General features: G+C 44.1%; 1 pseudogene; it reads left to right on the forward strand.

The window, feature by feature from the left end:
• The first annotated feature begins 370 nt into the window (after nt 1–370).
• LOC147436227 (uncharacterized) lies at nt 371–4,875 on the forward strand (annotated as a pseudogene).
• Nucleotides 4,876–6,400: the final 1,525 nt, after the last annotated feature.

Below are 6,400 nucleotides of genomic sequence, written 5' to 3' on the forward strand. Positions count from 1 at the left end.
CACATTTTGGAAAATAGCTCATTAGAGAGAATTAAGCAAGATGCCAACAAAGGCCTGGAGTGAAAGTAAAGGTACGAACTTTGGACTGCAATCTGCATGAGGGTAAAACGTCTAAAGCAGTAATTTTTTTGCCCGAATGCAAGTGGGTGTGTGTGTGTGTGTGTGTGTGTGTGCGTGGACTGAAGCGATGAGGGCTAGAACGGACGATGCTGTTGTTGAAGATTGTTGAAGATTGAGGGGCAAAGGGGAGGTCTTCATGCATAGAGGCTTGGGGATGAAGAAGGTGGGCGAGGTCCAGGGGAGGAGATGGGAGAGAGAGAGAGAGAGAGAGAAAAGGGGGAAGGAGTGGTGGCAAGGGGAATCTTTTCACTAATGATTTTTTTTAAGAACCTACAAATATCTATGTATGAAAAGGGAGTATGTATGTATGAAAAGGGGGATTGCAGAAGGCTCGAGGTCAGCTACACACAGAGGGGGCGCTTGCCAGCCAGTCAGAGAGGCTAAACCAGAAGCTTGAAGGGAGAGCTCCAAAGCGAGCTCACAGGCTACAGCAGGGAGGCCATCAACCTTCTATGTGAAGGGAGAGCAGCGGATTGAAGGGTGTGGACGGGCTGCAGAAGCTGAAAGGGGAGTTGTCAAGGCTAGGGAGAATCAAGGCCGAGAGCCTAAGGAAGGACGCCACCGAGCGGGGATAGTAGCTGCTTGATGCTTTTGATATAGCATTGCAAGAGGCACGCAATCTGGAGAGGCTGCAGGTGTCGCGACCTGCAAGCAGAGAAAGGTGCCGACCTGCGCGGCCGAGAGCATAGAAGGTGTTGATCACCATGCTAGGCAAAAGAGGTGAGAGCTTCGACTGGAGGACTGAATGCAGGATTAGGTTGACCTTGGGCGCCTAATAAGGCACCTAGATACGCTTAAGTGCTTCGACTCGCTCCGCTTCATTACCTGTACTGGATCGCTCCCATTCATCCCTAGGCGCCCCTGTGTTGGGCTTGCCCTTTTCTTGCCAGGCTATGTGCTTGCTCTCCAGCTTGTTTCATTCACGTTTTTCTTCATACACCGGCTAGGTCTTGGTGTGCTAGCTTTGTGCGCCGTGTCTTTTGGCAGGCTCTATTCAACTACAGCTATAGTGTGCATATTTGAGAGCATGTCTTTTCCTACAGATGTCTCGCTACATTGCCAGGTGTTGGTCACTTCCTTTTTCTGTTGCACATAGATTCTTGGCTACCTTCGAGTGCTTCTCTTGTCTTATTTGGAAGAACCTCAAATCTCCTGTCTCATACTCGGTGTTAGATGCTTGAGAAACAAAAACTGTTTCCATGGTATTGAGATATTGATTGTGGGGTTCTGAGGAGGTAATGACATTCATGATTCAGACTATCAAAACAGGATCCTTTGGACTCGCTAGGGAAGAGGCCTTCATGAGTAGCGCGCTGCAGAGAGAGGTTGAGGAGATTCAAATATAGGAGCTTTGAAGTCATCTGCGTGGTGTTTGAGAGGTTAGCTTTGGTACTCTAAACTGGCAGAGAGGCCTAACTATAGAGGTGCCCTGTCTCGGCTTTCTTGTGTCATGTTTTTGGTGCCCCGCCACTGAGGAGCTAGTTTGAGTACCTTCAGATAGAGATTTGGGAGGTCGTTACATATTCAAAAGCGCAAAGGTTGATCAAGATTTCAAATGGATGCAAGTGAGGTCGATCATGTATATTGCTTTTCTGGAAGGAAAGGTGAAGATGTACATTCATGGGTGGCTTTGGCTGATGATTTACTTTTGGAGCTTGGCATGTATGATAATGAGGAAAGGGCTGATTTTATGTATCAGGGCTTCTGCGAAGATGCTTTGCAGTTTTACAAAAGTCTTCCTAGACATGTGCAATACAATTGGCAATTGATGAAGGTTGCTTTGCTAAAGCGTTATGTAGAGCTCGAAGTATCGTCCATGCATTCTCGATACTTTTATGGTACAAATGAGGAATGCATAAAGTTTTGGATTGCACAAGTGGAAGAAGAAATGACACATCTTTGCATTGTAGATGATGAGGCAAAAGCGAACTTTGCATCTCAGGAACTTTCTGGTGATGCTTTTGTCTTTATGCATATGCTTCCTGATGATTGGCTCCATAATTGGCTGGCTTTGAAGTTTTCATTGCTAATGCGTTATTGGAGCCAAAGCCCAAGGATCCAATAGAGAGTTCTCTGCTCGCTACTTTTCAGTCATTGCAAAATGATATTTGGGGAATGTTGCAGAGTCCATTTGATGTTGATGCATATTGTGATGATAATGCGTATCGTCTATCAGATTTGCATGCAGATAGAGGTTTACAAATGGTTGATGAGGCTTCAGTCAAGTTGTTTGATGGTGATGATTTATCTGAGAGTGGCTATTGTAGCGATTTGGAATCTGATGATTATAGTGCAAGCTTGTTCTCTGTCCTGCTGGCAAGTCTATGGATTGTATTCCAGTTGATGGAGCATTTACTGATGAGGGGTATTCTTGTGATGACTCTACGATATTTGACCTCTCTCCATACACGAGAAGCATCAGATCAGGATGTCCAGATGAGGCTCGTAATGCTAAGGAAGGGAATCAAGCTTTGGAATCCTTTGATGTGAGGGAAGATTCATGTAGGGAAACTTATCATAAATATAATGCATGCGACCCTTCCTATGATGCTTGTCAGCTTACAAGTTCTTTGCCTCTTGCTACTGATGCTGATGACTGTGAGCAAAGCGATGATGCTCATGATGCATACTCTAAGTACAATGTAGTGTTTGTAGATGATCAACCTTTGTCTCATGACGAAGAGGCTTCTGATCGAGGTTCTAGCCAGCCTGCTTTTATGTATAGAGATGTGGATATTCATGATGTGGGTTCATCTCAAACCCCTAGTGTGGATACATTTGCTGATGATAAAGCCCATTGGGGCTTTGATTTACCTGTTGTGGAAATGGATGCAGATATGACCAGCTATGTCGAGAAGGCTTCTGAGAGATTGCGAAATTTTTAAGAGGAACTTATCAGACATATAATTGTGGGATGCTGAATACACTGTTTTTCCGTGAAGTTGAGGGTGCTAGTAGCAATAAAGGAGAGTCTAATGGTCAAAAAATTTATGATGAATTTGGTAGTGAGGTGCTTCCCAATAAGGTGGATTTGGTTGCTGAATTTGGTCATGTATGCTCCGACATGGTGAGCTGGTCTGAGACCGATAGCGAGAGTAGTCAAAAGGGGCAGTCAAATGAATCTACGGATGTACTAGCACTTGAGGCTAAAGTCAATACAATGTTACAAGAATTGCCAGATGTTTGTCAGCATCAGTTGTCCCTGGGTGAAAAGTCTGTATATGAGGTGTATCCATATAATTCTCCTAGTCATGAAGACAAACTGCAAACACAAAAATTCATTTTATGCAATAGTGCTGATGTTTATGAAACTGCACCTGCATCACTGCTCTTTGAAGATTTTTTTCTTGCTTTGATTATGTGGGATCTAGCTGGAAGGTTATGAGAATCTGCTGTTGTTCCTGCTGAGCATGAATGCTCTAGCAGGCTAGAGGGGTTGGCAAACTATGTTCTAGGTTTTTTGGTTTGATGTTTGCCAGCCCATGTATATATGGTGTGCTTGATTTTTCCACTTTTGAGTGTGCTACAGTTGTTTGTACACTGCTGGGCAATGCCAATGTTTAATATGTGCTCTTGGCTATGGTTCAATCCTAGCATATTGTGAGAATTTGTGATCAAACGAGCTGGCTTCATGTAAGTTTCTTTCTGTGTGCACAGCTTGCAAGGATAGCCAATTATTATGGTGTCTCTTCTAGTACACCGTATGATTTTGGCATCTCTGGTTTCGGCCTATCGCATCGGTGAGTTCCACCCATGATGGTGCGCCTTCAAATTGAAGCTATTGTGATGCCATGAGATTGCAGCTTCTATGGCTAAGGTCAGATGATCTGTGGTGGGGTAGAGAGAAAGGCTTTGAAGCTCAAGACTTTGAAATGGGGAGGTTAGTGGAACCCGCCCTTGATTAAAGTTTTTTGAAGCCAATCTAAAAAATGCAATTATGCAAGTAGTCTGCAATGATTGGAGGAGGTACGGCCTATGCGTGAAGACTTGCCACGGGGAGGAAGAGCCGCCAGAGAGTTTAGAAAAGGGGCGACGACTTGCAAGAGAAAAGGGGGATTGCAGAAGGCTCAGGTCGGCTACACACAGAGGGGGCTCTTGCCAGCCAGTCTCAGAGAGGCTAAACTAGAAGCTTGAAGGGAGAGCTCCAAAGCGAGCTCACAGGCTACAGCAGGGAGGCCATCAAGCTTGTATGTGACAGGAGAGCAGCGGATTGAAGGGTGTGGATGGGCTGCAGAAGCTGAAAGGGGAGCTGTCAAGGCTAGGGAGAATCAAGGCCGAGAGCCTAAGGAAGGAGGTCACCGAGTGGGGACAGTAGCTGCTTGATGCTTTTGATATAGCATTGCAAGAGGCACGCAATCTGGAGAGGCTGCAGGTGTCGCGACCTGCAAGCAGAGAAAGGTGCCGACCTGCGCGGCCGAGAGCATAGAAGGTGTTGATCACCATGCTAGGCAAAAGAGGTGAGAGCTTCGACTGGAGGACTGAATGCAGGATTAGGTTGACCTTGGGCGCCTAATAAGGCACCTAGATACGCTTAAGTGCTTCGACTCGCTCCGCTTCATTACCTGTACTGGATCGCTCCCATTCATCCCTAGGCGCCCCTGTGTTGGGCTTGCCCTTTTCTTGCCAGGCTATGTGCTTGCTCTCCAGCTTGTTTCATTCACGTTTTTCTTCATACACCGGCTAGGTCTTGGTGTGCTAGCTTTGTGCGCCGTGTCTTTTGGCAGGCTCTATTCAACTACAGCTATAGTGTGCATATTTGAGAGCATGTCTTTTCCTACAGATGTCTCGCTACATTGCCAGGTGTTGGTCACTTCCTTTTTCTGTTGCACATAGATTCTTGGCTACCTTCGAGTGCTTCTCTTGTCTTATTTGGAAGAACCTCAAATCTCCTGTCTCATACTCGGTGTTAGATGCTTGAGAAACAAAAACTGTTTCCATTGTATTGAGATATTGATTGTGGGGTTCTGAGGAGGTAATGACATTCATGATTCAGACTATCAAAACAGGATCCTTTGGACTCGCTAGGGAAGAGGCCTTCATGAGTAGCGCGCTGCAGAGAGAGGTTGAGGAGATTCAAATATAGGAGCTTTGAAGTCATCTGCGTGGTGTTTGAGAGGTTAGCTTTGGTACTCTAAACTGGCAGAGAGGCCTAGCTGTAGAGGTGCCCCGTCTCGGCTTTCTTCTGTCAGCGTGGAGTACAAGGGATTGAATAAACTCACTATTAAGAACAAATATCCACTTTCGCATATGCATGATTTGATAGATTGACTCCATGGGGAGCGCTTGCGTTACTTTCTCAAAAGAAGGAGAACACTTTGCGTTTTTGCATGGATTACAAGGGATTGAATAAACTCACTATTAAGAACAAATATCCACTCCCACGTATGTATGATCTGATAAATTGATTCCATGGAGCATTATACTTTATGAAAATAGACTTGTGATTAGGCTATCATCAAATACAAATTAAACTAAAAGATGTTTCTAAAACAGGTTTCCATACACGCTATGGTCACTATGCCTTTTTGGTTTTACCTTTTGCTTTGATGAATGCTCTGGCTACGTTTTAGCAGATGATGAGTGATATTGTGAGACCCTGTCTTGGTAACTTTCTTGTTGTATTCCTTGATAAAATTTTGATTTACAGCCGATGTTTATTCAAACATCTTGCCCATATATGCTATGTTCTTGAAGTATTGAGGACTTAGAAGCTTTATACTAAAACCTCTAAGTGTGAATTCTTCAAGAAAGAGCTTCTTTATCTAGGTCATATTATGACTCACGTCGATCTTGATAAGCTTGATAAAGTATGAAATTGGCCCATTCCGAAAAAAGCACGCCAAGTAAAGTCCTTCCTAGGCTTTATGAGACTTTTTTTTGTAAATTTATCAAGGATTATTCTAAAGTTGCTAGGTCGTTAACACAACTTTTATAAGGAGGAATGAGAGGACCAAAGGCTTCATGAGCTCACTGTAAAGGTAACTCTCCAATTGTCTAAAGTGAGCGTATCCATGAGAGTTTTACAACACTAAAGCGCTTGGTGACTATTGCATCAATGTTGCATACTATGGATCCTACCTAGCAAGCCATTCGTAGTTGAAACATATGATAGTGATTATGTGCTTGATGCAATACTTTGTCAGGATGGACGTTCTGTTGGGTTTGAAAGCAAGAATCTTTTTGACATTGAAATGCATTTTCCAACGTATGAAGAAAAGCTTTATGATGTAGTCCATGCTTTGAGAAAGTGGCACATTATTTATATGGCTCTACCTTTGTT

The sequence above is a fragment of the Adiantum capillus-veneris genome, chromosome 18, assembly GCF_014529385.1.
Source record: "Adiantum capillus-veneris isolate H3 chromosome 18, ASM1452938v2, whole genome shotgun sequence".
NCBI classification, from domain to species: domain Eukaryota; kingdom Viridiplantae; phylum Streptophyta; class Polypodiopsida; order Polypodiales; family Pteridaceae; genus Adiantum; species Adiantum capillus-veneris.